An 18,321-nucleotide genomic window follows, 5' to 3' on the forward strand; every position below is an offset into this window, starting at 1 on the left:
AAATAAAACCAAAAATAAGAAAATTTTAAAAACTAAAATTTTTTTCATTATTTGTTTCCAAAACCAAAATGAAAAAACAGATAACGATTAGTTTTTTGTTTTTTTTTCAGGACTGAACCAGGACTAAATCAGGACTAAACCATTTTCAGTCCTGGTCTGGTCCCAGTCTCAATCCCGGTCTCAGTCCCGGCCTGGTCCCGTAATCAGTCCTGGTCTGGTCCCAGCCTGGTCCCGGTCTCAGTCCCGGTCTCAATCATGGTCTGGTCCCAGACCTGGTTTAGTCCTGGTTCAGTCCTGGTTCAGTCCTGGTTCAATCCGTATACAGCGCAAAAGTCCAGCATCGCAGTTTAAGTCACAGAAACGGGACACGACTGTGATCCATTTTTTCCGTTATTCATTTAAACACAAAATCAAAAACTGAAAAAAAAAAGCCCTAAATTATCTGTTTTTTCATTTTGGTTTTGGAGACAATTAATGAAGAAAATTGTTTTTTTTGTTTTTGTTTTTTTTGGTTTCATATCGAAAAACAAATGAACAAATGATACACAGATTAAGGAGGTTCCAGGTTCAATTCCCAGTCTAGTTCAGGACCTTTCTGTTTGGAGTGTGTTTGCTCTTCAAATCAATCCAAAACATGCGCCATAGGTCACATCCTACAGCTAAAGTAGTCCTGACTTAGACTAACCCAAGACCTAGAGACGAGTTCCAGAGCACAGTATGGCAGCAGCTTACTGTGCTCTGGGAGAATTTCTCTCATAAAAGATCGATAAAGTATAAAAAAGTAACATTGCATCTGTATATCTAACACTGCTCCAAATCCAGCTGTCTTTCACTTTGAGCATTTATCTGCTCTCGAACAAATGTCTCAGATGTCAAAATGATTTCATACATACACTGGATATATTTGGCTCATAATAAAGAAATAAAGACATTGTTGGAACTGTGGGCTTGCTGAATTGAATTAAGATCAAGGTTTGGAGAATGTACAAGAGCCTGGGTGGGCAAACTTTTTGACTCTTGGGCCACAACGGGTTCAAAAATATTACGGAAGAGCCAGACCAGGAGCAGATGGATCCTCCTAAGAGAAAAAAAATAACATGGAATATGTAGAAAACATCCCATGATTGAAAATTACAAAGAATTACAACAAAATATCTGTCTTTCAAGTCCCATGGTATTTATACTATTCATTGAAATGACTGAAACTGAAACTTATTACCGTATTTTCCGGACTACAGGGTGCACTCTTAAGCCTCCAACCCCATCAAAAAAGGACTGTGCGCCCCGCAATCCAGAGCGCCCTATACACGAATCCACTCGGGTGTCCCAGCACGACTTCAGTAAACTACAAAGCCGCACCACCCGCAGTGCACGCAAACACACACCGAGCAGACAGCGACCGCACAGCGAAACACACCCACAAACACACTCATCACTCCACGCCAACGAGGAATGGAATGGAGGAACGAACCGAAAAAGCGAGTGCAATGTGCCACTTCTAAACTAACAAAACCACTCACCCATCCAACCTTTGGGTTTTGTTTAAAGTCTGGCACGGTTTATTTGTGGAAAACAGTTCGAAAATAGACATTTAATGACAGTGCGCCTTATAATCCAGAGTGCCTAATAGTGCAGAAAATATGGTATTATTATTCATGTTCGGCGAGCCGGATTAAAAAAAAGCGCCGAATATGACCACTGGACCATAGTTTGCCCACCCCTGGCCTACATACACTCCTTGATATAATCTTTATTTTAATTTAATGTTATAAATGTTATTTATGTTATCGTTTGCAATTAGTGAATGTATTTGTAAATGTTTGTTTATCTTTGCTGATCGACTAAGAGTGAAAATAGCAGCTAGGTTGACCTACTTTATTGATTGTCAGTGTAAGCCCTCGGTCGTCTGGGTAGGTTCCAAAGATTGTGATCAGTTTTTTAATGTTTTTTTGATACATGGGGAAGAGCGGATACATTTGAGAGAAATAACGGATACAAAGAAGATAATAGTGCATAAAAAAAAAGTAAAAATGTATTCTGTCAACTGGACAATATCAAATTTTCTTTTGTGATACCTAGTTGATCGCTTCAACCTTTCCAAACTTACTACCACCACCAACTCTTCGACCCTGCTCACCAAAGTCCTTTTTTGCTCCAACAAAACTCCACATTGTGCTCCAAAAATTGCTCTTTTCGTTCTAGCAATTTTTCAGACTCAAAATATAATAATCCATTGTTACTACATACATGTCCCGCTCAAAAACTCCTGGGATTCCTACAAATAAATGGAATATTCTGGACTTCCTGCTGAGTCTGTTTTGAATTCCATCTCCACGGTGGAATATAGATGACATGTTTGGCCCTGTTCCAAAATGATAGACCACATGTGTTCTGGGGTGGAAGGAAGCAGCTCCGCACTCACGGACAGACGCAGGCTTCTCCGTCAGGGTTTCAATCTCCAGTGGAATTCTACGTGAGCCGGGCTGCGAAGTTCAAGTCCGCTCCGATCATGTGAGCCAATAAGGATCCGTGTTGACATTTTAATGATCTATGTAAAAAGGTTAACATTGATTTGGTTCAACAAACAAGCTTCGGTTTCTTAATTAAAACAGCAACAGGCGTAAATACTTGGTTTCGACTCTTTCCCCTCGCAATAGAAACCAGTGTTTTTATTAAATGGGCCATATTCAGCAATTTTCTGATCTGTTATAATGTTTTTTCTTCATAAACAGAGCTGGAGTTGTGTTTTGTTTCATTCACACAAGTTTAACACACAAATTCTGCAGATTTAGGCTGAGTTCTTCTCTCAAACTGAATACACTGTGTTTTAATGTGGTAATACAGGAAGTGCTCCACTGTGTTTTTACTCCATACACCTTCACTAGAATCATTTGGATGATTTCAGCTCTGGAATTGCTAATTTGTACCAAAAAAAAAAGATAAAAGGTAGCTGTTAGCATGAAAACTACCACTACATGACATCACAAGGTGGAACAGAGCAATTAGAGCGTTGAAGATGTAGATCAGGGGTCTCGAACCTTTTTTCTCCAGTGAGCTACCTTTATGAAACAAAAATGCCAGAGAGCTACCAGTTTCAGCAGTCGCAAATAAACTGAGTAAAATAAGAGCTATGGAAAGCCTTAGATGGGGAACAGCTCGATGCTTATAAAATATAAAACCATTATCCATTTATTGGTGCACCAGGTTGGGCATCAAAATTATAAATTTACAGTGGGGTCTAGTCAAGCGGTAACGGAGGGAAACGGGCAGATTTTTGACATTTTTGACATTCAAATGTCTCTTATTCAGAAACTAGAGGAACTATTGAAATAAGTAAAGTATCAGAATGTAGGAAAGAGTTACACTCCAACAGGGTCAAGTTAAACCTGTGATATTCTTTCAAGTTGTTGACAAAAAATTAAGATAACTAGTGGTTCTCACTTCCATATCCTTAACAAACTGGTTTGAATATTTGCTTCATATAGTTTTCTACCATATGGTACAAGATTAGGTTGAAAAACCTCTTACTTTTTGACTAATGAGATTTTTTATTAAGAAAGGTCATGGTAACGGAGGGAAAAGTAACGGAGGGAAAATATACTGAATACTTTAATATTACTTCAAAATGAAAGGAAACTATTTCTATAAAATATGTCAGTTCTTCCAAGCAAATTTTTATCATTTTAAATAAATTTTTTAGTTTTTTTAAATCATGTACCTTCATCAACAGTTCAAAGATGGAATAACACAAGATATGATGAAATACATCCATTTATTTACATGATTTTCAGGTCTTTGAAATTTGGGAAATAATTTTTTTTGTTCCATGTTTCATACATGGTCTGTTTAAAACATATGGAACTTTAGAACCAAAAATGGTACAGAAAAAAGGTCAACAGTTTCATAAACTAGAGTACATATGTATCTGTTCAATACATTTTTATATCAGATGAATTAACTTGAATTTTTGGCCTTGATGTTTACTTCTGCTTGACCGGGCCCAGTGGTGATTAATCAAATTTTACTTATTATAAACAATACACAGAATTCCAAAACACCTTGGTGAGCTACTTGGATGGAGGTAGAGAGCTACTGGCAGCTCCCGAGCTACAGGTTGGAGACCCCTTATGTAGAGAGACTAATAATAAAAGGTTATTCAAACATGAATGAAACGATACACAACTTCAGGTCTGTTTTGAGGAGGTAACAGCATTTTAACATGGCTTAAAGCTGAGAAGAACAAATCTAGCATAATATAGAACCTTTAATTCATGAAATACTAGTGCAAAGGTGTCCCAAATCTATGAAAGTGAAGTATTATTTGGAATAACTTGTATTTCAGTTATTGTACCTCATGGTATGATTTATTGCTATGCCCAAGTTCCAAGTCCAGCTCTCAGAAGCAATTATAAAGTATGAAAAGTAGTGAAAATAGGTGGAACTGAAATTGTGGTTACAAATTAAGACATTTCTGGATGTTGCATTGCTCTTATTGGCATTTCTGGAGTTTTAAAATTAAGATTGATCGATTGATTGATTAAAAGTTGAACCATTGACCATGAAAAATGTGTTAAATGCAGAGGACAAACTTCTTCATGTAGACAATACCATGTCTTCACCTCATCTTTAGTAACACTGATGATTTTAAAGTTCTGCCTGAAAGCTCAGTTATTTGAAATGCCTATAGCCATTTTGTCCCTATATTTGTCCAAACTTTGTCTAGACACACTACAGATATATTGTGTTAAAAGCTCTTAAAATAACCACCATTTCCTATGAAAGGTTCGATAAAGGATTGTCCAAGGAAAGAAATACAGTGACTGTCCTTTTTCAAATGTTCCACTTGCGTGACACCACCACCCCCTCCTCCACAAGTAGAAATGGCTCTTTCTGTCTTCTCCTTACGCTAGAAATCATGGTTGTTTACACTTGTTGCTCATTCAGAATTGCTGAACAAATTGCTGTTGAAGTGACCTCTCCAGAAGTAATTTAGTGACTAACGCATCAGTCTTTAGATCGTTGGTTTGCTTCAGTGCACGCCATCGTTTGAAGGAATCTCAAAGAATTGTCTTAGTTTGGTTTCGTTCCTTTTTCCCTTCTCTTCTTCTCGACCTCAAAAATTGACTTTCTTTTGCGACAAACTGATCGTGGATTCTTGTCCTCCATTGCAACAAACTTTGTGCAAACTCCAAGGAAGCTACAGTTTGAAAATCCGCTCAGAACCACTGCGATAGTTGAGTAAACGGCGTCTTGCGCATGTGGAATACGTGAGGGGCCAACATAAACGGCATAATCCCAGCACACTGGCAAGTCAGTTACGCTAGAAACATAGGAACATAGAAACGGTTACACCCTTATCATCAGAAGGCCCCCTAGTCAGAAAGCCCACTAGTCAGAAAGCCCACTAGTCAGAAGGCCCTGTAGTCAGAAGGCCCACTAGTCAGAAAGTCCACTAGTCAGAAAGCCCACTAGTCAGAAGGCCCTGTAGTCAGACAATCATTCCCTCTTCTATTGGTTTGTCAGCAACATTTCTCTTGAATAATTGAATGTATATTTGATGAAAGCAACAGGGAATAATTCCTGGATATCAGGGAAGAATTAGTAAACTTTTGGATGTTTACCAATTAAAAATGGCTGCAACATCAACATTTTTAGAGATATTGACAGGAAAACACATAATCATGCATAACAGCATTAGCTAAGGCCAGCATGACTTAATTTGTTGGTTTACAAACCCACCAATGCTATATTAAAAGAAAAAGATTTAAAATAAAATTGAAATGAAGGTTGTAGAGCTCAAATTATTGAACATTTTGCAAGTTGTTGCCTGAAAATCAGACAATTATTAACCCTGTTCCACTTAAGACAGACATTTCCACCCAAATCATTATTTCCTCAAACATTTTTGTTGTATTTTAAGGGTTTAATATATTTATTACTTTTAATATTTACTTTTTAAAATATTTAAAACTTGAAATACAATTTCATTTGTAACACGACCTGAACATGGATTTTCTGACTAGAGTTTGTTCTGATGATAAGACTGACCCCCACAGGGTTCCATAGAAACATGTTTATCTGGCCCCACCACGTCCACATCATATCATCATAATTACAAGTCTGCTGCATCTCTATAATGTTATTTTTTTATTTTATTGACAATTTGAAACAAAAACAAAAAAAATCCTCCATATAAACTTTAAGTGTTTTTTTGTCCAATTAGCATGCTAGTTGTCGTTTACTGTGATTACTATGATGACAAAAGTCCTCTCTGACCCCTGAAAGTTGTTAAAAGCGCTTATGAACTCATGGTGAATCTTTAGGATGCTCGGAATTCATAAAGTAAGTGAGGAATAACTTTGGAACACTGCAAACTACATGACAACATTTTATAGACAGAAATTCGACATATTTGTATGGTGTTATTTACGTTACAACAATATGACGTCCAAACCGACTACCTAGAGAATAACAACTGTGACTTTGCCAAACTGCTGACTGAAGTGACAAGTCTGAGCCCCTGCCCAAGTCAAAGCGCCGTCAGAGGGGCACCCATTGGGAGAGGCATGTGGCAGCACTTCAGAGGTGTTGAATCTCACAGGTTAAACTTAGAGTGGGAAGTGTGGGCTGTCTGTATCCACCTGCTCCACTCAAAGCCTCAGTGGATGGTATAGAAGAGAGATGGGAGCAGACAGGACTGTATGCACAGGCAGGGATCTGGAGACAGTTTGCCACAAGTGGGTGGAAGTTCATTTGTGGCTAGAATCCAGATAAGGGAAGCAGGGCTGTTTGGCTAAGCTCGGTAGAAGTTATAGAAGTCCATAAACTCTATGACAGAATATGCTCGCTAAAGTAAAGTTACCTGAGGAAGGTCAGATGGACTGAAACAGTGGACTAATAAAAGTGAACTCAGTTTGAGACAGTTTTACCGGAGTCTTTGCTTAATAAAAGTTTTCATCGAGCTTAAGTAAAAGAAACAAATGCGGCTGATAAGCTTCACTTTCTAAGTTTCCTCATGGAGGGTCAGCTGCTGCATGTCTCTATTATTGATGTATTATTGCTCTGCCTGAAAAGTTCCACAATGTGGCATTAAGCATATCTTCCATGGAGATATAGGTGGCCATCCTGCCTGTCAAAGCCTGACTCTGTCAGATGTCAGCAGCTCAGCAGAGCCGGTCTGGTCAGTACTTGGATGGGAGACACTGAGAAAATCAGGTGGGGCGTCAGTCGCAAAAACTGTTGTTGTGTCCTAAGGCAAGACACTTCATACACATTGCCTAGTATGAAAGTGGTGTGTGTGCGTGAGCGATGGTGGCAGTCGGAGAGGTCAGTCTGCCCCAGGGCAGCTGTGGCTACAAAACCACCACAGAGTGTGGAGTGAATGAATAATACTCTGTAAAGTGTCCAGAAAAGCCCTGTATAAAACTGACAGATTATTAATATTAGATAAGCAGGTGATGCCACCAGGACAAGTTATAGATCAAGTTGTGGGAAGGAAACAGGAATTCTCGAGATGTTTGTGACTTCATAAACTCCCAAGAATCCATCTGAAACAGCTCCCGATGTCGCGATCTGACCCAGGCCAGCAGCATTGTACTTTGGGTGAAAGCCAAAAGTGAAGCGCCCAACAAATCAAAACAAAAATGGCGTCTCTAATAGACATACCAGTACTTGGGCCACTTAGAGCAGAAATATAGACAGTTTCTTTTTCTTTTCTTTTCTTTTTTTTTTTTACATACAGCACTTTGTGCCTTTATGGAGGCAAAGATGTCTGTATTTCTCTGAACTGGATGCAACTAAAGTTTGATTTCTCATCTTGTTTTACAGTTATGCATCAACCAGTCAGCTTCAGATTTCCTCTGGACTCAGAGTGCTGCACACATCAGTCTGTTGTTAGCCAGGTTAGTCGAGATGTGAAACTTTGATGGTCGTATGCAACTTTGTGCAGAGCTTAGGTTAAGGTTATGGAAACCACAGAAAGAATACCAGATTTTTTTTTTATTTTTTTTTTACATTTCTGAGCAATAAAAACACATGTCATTGAATAAATGCAAGATATGTAAGTTCAATGTTGGACATTCTTGGCATAACAGTAACATCTTCATGCAGCAGTGTCACAATGTGGCGATGGGGCTGGTAGTTATTGGAAGGGCATCTGGTACAAAGAAAAAAAAAAAACATGTTCGTGTGCTTTAAGTATATTATGACTACCTAACCAAATAAATAGATCAGCCTTAATAATAAAAAGTACATTTCATATGTTTGTTGAAGAGACCCAACATTTGTATTTAAACTAAAACATAATACCTCTTCATGCATTTCTCCATTTTACTTAAGTCCACAAAAGCCAGAAACCACTCTGCTAACCAAACATAAGAAATATTAACCATTATATTTGCACAAAATGACAACGCAAAGTTTTATCTAAATGTAAAAGCGCTCATTAAATATTGAAGTGGTCCAGTGGTATCTATAAACCAGAATCTGCGAGGGAGCGAGAAATTGAACTATGTGAGCAAAGTTGAGCCTGATTGGTTGCGTTCGATAGCAGAATTCTAATAACATTACGAGGGGACTACAGAGGCAGAGAGAGGCCGGGGGATAATTGGAATTCTTGCAGCTTTAGGCACAATCACGGTGGACTTTATGAAGAGGTGATGGAGAAACAGCTGGTGGTACAGATATAGGCCAGAGCTAGGACGAAGTTTGCAGGTTATTCTGAAGTAGTTATTGTAGGAGCCAACTTCTGCTAGGACATGGAATATAATGTTTGGAATAGAGGTGGATGGTTATTTGTTTATGTAAATGGGGTTGATAAAAATTCTATGGACACGATTGTTTGCTTCAGAGAAAAATTGACAATGTACTGTATATCAAAAAGAATAGTAAGAGTAGTAGAAGTAGTAGTATTAGTAGAAGCATAGCAATATTTATGGTAGTAGTAAGAGTCTTAGTACCAGCAGTAGTAGTGGGAGCAGAGCAGTTGGGTCTGGTCAAGTGGTAAAGGAGGGAAACAGGGCAGATTTTTGACATTCAAATGTCTCTTATTCAGAAACTAGAGGGAACTATTGAAATAAGTAAAGTATCAGAATGTAGGAAAGAGTTACACTCCAACAGGGTCAAGTTAAACCTGTGATATTCTTTCAAGTTGTTGACAAAAAATTTTAAAAACTCATGTCGGTAACGGAGGGAATGAAATATGCAGCACTTTTTGGGCAATAAATCCAAACAGTGATAACTCTTGGTTCTCACTTCCATATCCTTAACAAACTGGTTTGAATATTTGCTTCATATAGTTTTCTACCATATGGTACAAGATTAGGTTGAAAAACCTCTTACTTTTTGACTAATGAGATTTTTTATTAAGAAAGGTCATGGTAACGGAGGGAAAAGTAACGGAGGGAGGGATTGTGCAAACAAGTAGAAGGTGCAGGATTTTGCATCATTTGTCGCTTTTTTCTTCCGAATACTTTAATATTACTTCAAAATGAAAGGAAACTATTTCTATAAAATATGTCAGTCCTTCCAAGCAAATTTTTATCATTTTAAATAAATTTTTTTTTTTTTTTTTAAATCATGTACCTTCATCAACAGTTCAAAGATGGAATAACACAAGATATGATGAAATACATCCATTTATTTACATGATTTTCAGGTCTTTGAAATTTGGGAAATAATTTTTGTTCCATGTTTCATACATGGTCTGTTTAAAACATATGGAACTTTAGAACCAAAAATGGTACAGAAAAAAGGTCAACAGTTTCATAAACTAGAGTACATATGTATCTGTTCAATACATTTTTATATCAGATGCATTAACTTGAATTTTTGGCCTTGCTGTTTACTTCTGCTTGACCGGGCCCAGTTGCAGTAACACTAAGTGGTAGTAGTAGTAGTAGTAGTAGTAGTAGTAGTAGTAGTAGTAGTAGTAGTAGAAGCACTAGTAGTAGTATTAGTAACACTGAAGAAAGTTTTTGCCTTTTAAAGAAAACATTTTGTGCTTGTGTCTTCTATTTAGTTACAATTTATGACAACTGTGGACTATTTTGTTACAATTTTGACATATTAAATTGTAATATTTATCTCAAATTACTTAATGAAAAGAAACAAGTCCGCTGATTTCCGTGTTGGAAAATCGCGGAGCTGACGTCAATGTAAACGTCATCGCAATAAAGAGACGCTTCGCTGTACCGTGTTCTGTAGATCATACTGTATATATTTAAATGTACGACAAAGTGGCTATGTGACGCTGCCGAACTCTATTGGTCAATTGGAGCAATGATGTCTCGCTGCAAAATCATTTGGCCAAAATTTAAGATACAAGTACATAGTGCAGAGTCCGTAGAAGATGTTCCAGATTGTTGTGTGCGACCATATTGTTGAAGTTGGTGATATCAGGTGATAGGAGCACGAAGCAGGAAGTAACAATCAAATAATGTTATGGATGTAAACAGGCAGATTGTGGAGGGGTTTGTCTGTGTGTCAGATGATTGAGAGGATGTATATATTGTAGCTTCTTTAAGAGATGCTTTTACAGTATGAGTACCTCTTTACAACCACATTACTCAGAAATTGATGCTTTTTTTTTTTTTTAGTTTCTTTATCTAGCGCAAGAATTCGAAGACTATTTGATCTGTCAACTCTATTGGCAGCAGCATAGAATTGGCCATGGCTGAAAAACTCTCTTGTGCAGAAAACCCCTACACACTGTACAGACTGACCCTGTGACTTATTCACAATCACAGCAAAGCACGGCCTCACTGGAAACTCTTTACACTTAAATCTATCAGAAAATGACTTAAAAGTAGTGAAATTATCTGTCCATGCAACAAGATCATTTTACTTGACAAGTTATGTTAAAATAAACGACCTCTAGACTAGAATTAAGCATCTCAGAACTAGTGAGTAGATAATAAATCTGAAAACAAGATGAATAATCTCATACATGTTTTGAAATCTTGGCCACATCAGAGACATGTGGAGTGCTTGAATACGAGCCTGATTCATTAGCCAGTTATCACTTTGCCAAACTGTCTGACCTTGTCAAATTAGGGTTTGTTCATTCGAAGATAGGGGGGTACTTTTTTAATTTAAACAGTCGCTGCTATTTGGTCATGACGTTTGTAATGCTCCAAAACCCCCAGGGGTGTCCAAATAACAAAAAAGTAGAGCGTGAACATGTTTGTCAACGATGATTGTCATTTCTGTGAGGTGAACTTGCAAATTAATGGTGCAATAAAAAATGCAAAGTTTGTATTTGACAAAGTCCAAAGGAGGATAGAGTATTGGGTCTGCTATCGCAACTCAGGTTGGTTCAGCTCTTCGCTGATTGGCCGGTGCACAGTCTATAACTTCTAGGGTTCTTGCAAACCGTTCTAGTGTATTCTGATTCCTGGAGAGAAATTAAATGATAGTAAAACATGGTTAAAGTAGCTTTCTTTGCTTAATAGACAAGTGCAAGTATCTGTTAAAAGGTGTTCACTGACTGAACCGAGGCAAGTTTATTTGTATAACTCAACTCGTACAAATTCATACAGATAAAGTTGTTTTCATTTCAACTCTGTTACGATCACAGCTTCTACTAATGTCAATCAGCAGTTAGTGGAGAACTTTTGGACTGGTGTCAAGAGTCTTACAGTTTCTGGATAATCAAAGTTCTTCTCTGATCCTTTACCCTGAAAAATCAAGAGATTGGAGAATCCATCCCTCCAAATGAGTAGTAGTAGTAGTAGTAGTAGTAGCAGTAGTAGTAGTAGTAGTACTCGAGACCGGTCTTGGCGTCAAGACCTTTTTTTTAGGGTCTTGGTCTCGTCTCGGACTCAACCACGTATGGACTTGGTCTTGTCTTGGTCTTGAAGGCACTTGGACTCAGTCTTGTCTCCGACTCAAAGTAACTCTTGACGACTGTGATCATATTTCATTACAGCTGCTGCAATAAACTTCTTATCGCGACATGTGGTTGAAGTTTTCCAAACCAAAGTGCACAAATGCATCTGTATTTGTCACGATGTGCATTTGGTAAATGTGCAGAGACTGTTAAATACCACTGCAAAACCAGTAAGAGAATGTAACTCCAGTGAGGAACTTGAAAAAAAAAAAAAAAGGTTTAAAAATCGTACACACTTTCTTCACTTTCTTCACAGTTTTCTGTAAAGTTCCAGTGGAAGTGGGATTAATGAAGGAGAGGATTAATGAAGAGGTTCTGTTTAAGTGCAGTGCAGTTTGGTTTATTTTAAGTCTAAATTAAAATTAATCAGATAAAATGGAGATTTATCCCATCCGGGAGGAGGCCCCGGGGAAGACCCAGGACACGCTGGAGGGACTATGTCTCTCGGCTGGGAATGTCTCGGGATCCCCCTGGAAGAGCTGGAGGACGTGTGTGTGGAGAGGGAAGTCTGGGAGACCCTCCTCAGACTGTTGCCCCCACGACCCGACCCCGGATAAGTGGAAGAAAATGGATGGATGGATGAATGGAAAATGGAGATTTATAAAAACACTGAAATATATGTGCAATATAAATGTTGAAAATTACAAAGATGGTCTCGATTTGGTCTTGATGGGCCGTGGTCTCGGTCTTGACCCTCAGAGGTCTTGGTCTTGTCCTGGTTTTGGGACCCTGTGGTCTCAGACTGGTCTTGGTCTCGATTAGTAACACTAGAACAAAGTATTATCTGTTAGTAGTCACTGAACACATCATAGTTTCTCCTTTACAGATTCTTTTTACAATTACTCCTTACTGTAAGAATACTTGGCTGACTTTAGAAAGAACCAAACTCCCACACTCTCCCCACCCCCTCCGCTCCGCCGCTGGGCCCGTATGAGGAGTCATGCGGAGGGCTTAAGGCTAGTGCTGCAGCTAAGCCCCCTTCACTGCTGATCCAGAGGAAAGCAACACTACGGAGAGGAAGGGAGGAGGAGGAGGAGGAGGAAGAGGAGGCCGGGGTAGTGAGCCTGGATTAGGGAGATGGATCGGGGGTACTGGTGATGGGCAGCCAAACGGTGAGAATGAAGGCAGGAAACAGTAAGCGGCAAGTCGTATCAAAGTAAGGGAGATCCGGAGAGGACTAGTGTCAAAGGCAGTGGAGAGGAACTTAGCAGGAGTTTAGGCTGAGTCAGAACCACGGGGAACACGGCTAAACAGGGGGAGTGGGTTTGAATGGGAGGCAGAAATTCCAAAAGAGTTCGTAATACTGTTGTGATTTAATACGTAAGCATTAAGCGTTGTGCAGTTTCAACGCAGAATGCTGAGTCATAAAAGACCACAACACGCTGTGGAAAAGTACATGAAGCCAGTTCTTAAATTCTCCCTCTGTGAATCGTCAGTGGCTCAGTCGGTGGACCATTAGTTCCCCACCCTGAACACACACAGCATTTAGGCAGTGGAATTCTCCCTGACCATGGTATAAGGTTACTCCAAAGTGGATTTGAAGCTAGTAGTTCACAGTCATTTATTTTTGAACTGTAAAAACACAAGTAATTTGACTCATTCAAGATGGATCAGTTTAATGCCATATTTGCCACGTTTCATGAGAGCTTTAATAATATAATCATTAATCATTTCATTCTGAATAAAAATGAATTTCACTTTAAAAAGACCATGTAAAGACTTAATTCCTAATGACAATGATTATTCGAAATTAAACTGAATTCTGAAGTAAGTGGGTGGTGTATTCCAATTTTAAAGCTAAATTAATTTATTCCACGATCATGTCAACTAAGGGTGTCTAAACTTTTTTCATCAAGGGCCACATATCTAAACAGACAAAGCAGAGGGTTGATCGAGGGCCATAGACTGGAGCTCAATACAGTGAAGAACTGAAATATGTGCAAGTTTAACACGTTAGAATGACCCATCAGACTCATGCTAAGATCCTTAAAACCCACAAACTAAATATGAAATATTAACTTCATCAAGGTAGATTTTCAAAAAACTTGCAGTAAAATGTAATTTTTTTTATTGATGCAAGGTAATCTGGGCCAATTCACCTAGAAGCCTGATGGCCAAGAAAAATTTGTCTGAGGGCCGCATTTGGCCCACAGGCCATAGTTTTTACATGCCTGATGTAAACGTTTATTCTTCTTAAAAATAATTCCGGTACCAGACGATCCGATGCCCTGTCGATCTGAGCTACCTAGTGCTACTGCACATGTGCACAACCCCCAAGCTCTGTTCCAGTTTAAATGCCTGACGTCTGAGCTCCTGAGGCAGAAGAGGAGGAACAAGTCACATTTACACAAGAGTATTGATTTTATTGTAAGTTTTGACCGGGGAAGCAACAACATGCGCATGTTAGATTTGTGGCAAAAATATCTATGTTAGATGATTGAATAGTTTGGATTTAATGTTTGATTTTATTGTTACCATTTTCATTACATTGTATTTTATGTTGTTTCCATGTGTAGAAAACATTGTAACTTTATATTATTGTTAAATATGATATTAATACTATTTAATATAAAGTCATTTCTAATATAGTGAGCTGCCTTAGCCCAAATGCATATAAATGAGTAAATAATGGAGATTCTACAGTGGGGCATTATTTAATGGCTAAATTGTCCTGTCGATATGTGCTCCCTTTAGGCAGCGCTCCAGGCGACTGTCCAAATGAGCTACGCAGATTCATATAAATGAGTTGAAATTTGTCATAACTAAGTGTAAATTCTGATCACTGTGTGCAAACAGCATCAAACCTGCATATCTAATCCAAAGAAATATGTTATAAAACTGGGGAGGTTAGGATTTGTCTTTACTGGATCTATACAACTGTAAACAAAAAAACTTAAGGTCACTTATTTCGACGGGGAAGCATGAATCGATAGACATCACTGTTTTTAGGCTGCTGGGAGTTCATTTTGCTCCACCAGTCCTGGCTTCGGACTTTCATCCACGTCTCTTTGGATTTGTGAGCGGGATGTGGGAGTGAGGCTGAGGTAGAGCAGCCTCACACTCACTTTGTCTTCTTCCTCCTTCTCCGACACTCTTCCCTTCTCCTCCTCAGCCGGCAGACGTAAAGCGTGATGAAAGAATTCTCCAGCTGCTGCACAATTATCATCGGAACAACTGCAGAAAAAATGTGTATCACGTTTGTATCCATGGCGCAACGACAAACCGAGATGACGGAAAAGCAGCTGAAGTGTGTGTTTTCTTCCGGTCGACGTAAATACTTTCGTGTCCCTGTCCAATCAGAATCCTTCCAGAGTTCCAGACGTTGAGGCCTAAATAAAAAAAAAAAAAGCCATTTATCGTGTTTTCCATGTAAACCTCAATTCAGATTTACCTTATGCATTCTAAACAAACTCATAATTGGATGCAAACAGTACACAACAAACTTTTTAGACCTCAAAAACTGCTTAGCCAAAAATCCGTACAGGGGGAAGGATATTTTTGCTCAAATACGCAGCAAAAAAATCAGGTACAGACTCTTTAAATGGAAAAATTAAAGTAGCATCTGTTCAGTCAGTAAATGAACAATTACCTTTCCATCATTACCTGCTCTTGTGTTTTTGTTCGCTTTCTCTTTGTGATTAAAAAGCACACAAACTGCCAAAGCTTTGTTTAAAGGGGAACAAACTCAGCTGCGTCACTCACTTGATGTTTTATAATCCGACAGCTCTTGGAAATCTTCTGGAGATTTGCAGAATTCCAGGACGTCGCTGTCAAACTGTGGGTATTAGTGTCAGGGCGCCACGACGCGGAACAGCCAGCCTTTCTCTGCGCCGGCAAACACAGCAGCTCCAACATAAAGGCTTTAGAACGTCTGAATATTTAACACTAGCAGGGTGTTAGAATTTTTACACTAACAGAAACTTCAAAGAGGAGGTGGTAGGAGGTCTTGGACATGCGTTGGTGACAGTTGTGCTTTTCGGGGTAATTTTTGGAGCAATAAACGCATGTAATTTAATAAAGGCATATGTTTAATGCTGTACTGCAGAATATTCCAGGCAGAGCAATAATATCTCCATGGAGACAAGAAGATAAAAGTTACATAAAGATGATGTATACTTGATGAACTCGATGAACTTGATGATAAATGATCCCATGTCAAGGAAATCGTATGGATTAAGAAAACTTTCAGAAATATTTGAGTGCATAGAAATTTGTGCATATTTGGGAAATCCGTGCCAGGACTAAACCAGGTCTAAACCAGGTCTAAACCCGGTCTAAACCATGTCTAAACCAAGAATAAACCAGGTCTAAACCAGGACTAAACCAGGTTTAAACCCGGTCTAAACTAGGTCTAAACCAAGAATAAACCAGGTCTAAACCAGGACTAAACCAAGACTAAACTGGGTCTAAACCAGGTCTAAACCAGGTCTAAACCAGGTCTAAACCAGGTCTAAACCAGGTCTAAACCAGGTCTAAACCAAGAATAAACCAGGTCTAAACCAGGTCTAAACCAAGAATAAACCAGGTCTAAACCAGGTCTAAACCCGCTCTAAACCAGGTCTAAACCCGGTCTAAACCCGGTCTAAACCCGGTCTAAACCAGGTCTAAACCAGGTCTAAACCCGATCTAAACCAGGACTTAAACCAGGTCTAAACCAAGAATAAACCAGGTCTAAACCAGGTCTAAACCAGGTCTAAACCAGGTCTAAACCAGGTCTAAACCAGGTCTAAACCAGGTCTAAACCAGGAAACTAAAACCCTAAACCAGGTCTAAACCAGAACTAAACCAGGTCTAAACCCGGTCTAAACAAGGACTAAACCAGGACTAGATACTGGTACATAGAGACATGCACATCCAACAAAAAATGTGACTGTGTTCTGGGTCCAAAGACAAAAATGGTACAAAAAAAAGAAAGAGATCCTAAACAGAAACAAAACATAAACACCTGTTCTGTACTAAAGATTCTACTGAACAATTGTAATCAAAACTTTTTTCTTTTATTGGGTCACATGGTGGGTGAGCTGACTGGACCTGGGCTTATTTATAACAGGTGTAGAACTTCACCATTTATGACTGAAGAAGGGCTTGGCCTGAAATGTCACATTGTGGTGTCACTGAAATAAAAATCTGGGAGCTTCAAAGAACTACAGTGTGGATCACTTTTTTTTGTACTAAACCAGGACTAATCTTGGACTTGAGAGAGAGGGAGAACCCCAAGCCCGTTGAGCAGAGTGTCTGCAAAGCGTGATCAGGCATCGACTGCTCTCGGCTCTGTGGGGCGTAGACCTCTGTAGGTCCTTTCACCTTCTGTCAATCGACGATCTATGCAGGCGCACCTCTGGGTCCAACCTGACACTCAGTCCTGGTTTAGAACTGGTTCAGTCCTGGTTCAGTTGTGGTTTAGTAGTCCTGGTTTAGAACTGGTATAGACCTGGTTTAGACCTTGTTTAAACCTGGTATAGTCCTGGTTTAGACCTGGTTTAGTCCTGGTTCTGTTCCATTTTTATCACGTGTCTCAAATGTGGTCGATTAGACTTCTTCAAAACGTTTAAACATTCTGTCTGATTGTACTGTAGATGTATTGTGTAGATTGTGTACATGTAGATGTAGATGTATTGTGTAGATGTAAATGTGTTTGACTCATGACATTTGTCTTGATGTTATTGATCAATTGTATTTTGGAGAATAATAAAACTGATGAATTTGGTAAATGCACATTTTATTGGATTTTGATGACAATGAACGATGAATTTGAAATCTTGGAAATTAGAATGAATACATTTTGATTGATTTAAATGTTTAATGATGAATTGGATTGTGGTTATTTTAAAGGAGACACTGTTAATGATGAAATGCTGCTGTTAGAGATGGTTTAATGTAAATAGTTTCTTTAATGTATTTTGTACTCAGATTTAAAGGAGCTTGTAGCTAAATTTGGCACAGATATTGACTTTTATCAAAATATATAACTTCTTTTACCTGGGACAAATAATAGTTAGGTGCTTTGATTGTTGATTCTGCAAAAGTCTGTGCTGTTTCTTTGTCCTCTGTGTCTTTTTCACTAAACCAACATGTTTGTTTTTCCCTGAATGGACCATGGTTAATCCGCCGGTCAATCACGTCTTTTGAAATCAGGAAGACGCTCCTGAGCTACTCGTCTTTGTAAAGTTTTGTCAAAGTGCGTGGTTTTCTCTCAGGAGCAGTGAGTCGATCTCGTACAGACCTTGGAGACCCACCTTCAGATCTTGGTCACGACTACCTTAGCTGGAGGATTTCAACTCCGTGCATGTTTTCGGTTGATGGAGATGCAACCCAGACATGGAGAGAAACATGCAAACTCCACACGGAAAAGCCCGAGCGACCCAGTAGTCAAACCCGTAACCTTTTTGCTGCGAGGCATGAGCGCTACCTCCTCGTCTACTATTCCGCTTTTG

Source organism: Boleophthalmus pectinirostris, unplaced genomic scaffold (genome assembly GCF_026225935.1).
Source record: "Boleophthalmus pectinirostris isolate CB_2022bp ecotype Guang Dong unplaced genomic scaffold, ASM2622593v1 HiC_scaffold_15, whole genome shotgun sequence".
NCBI lineage: Eukaryota > Metazoa > Chordata > Actinopteri > Gobiiformes > Gobiidae > Boleophthalmus > Boleophthalmus pectinirostris.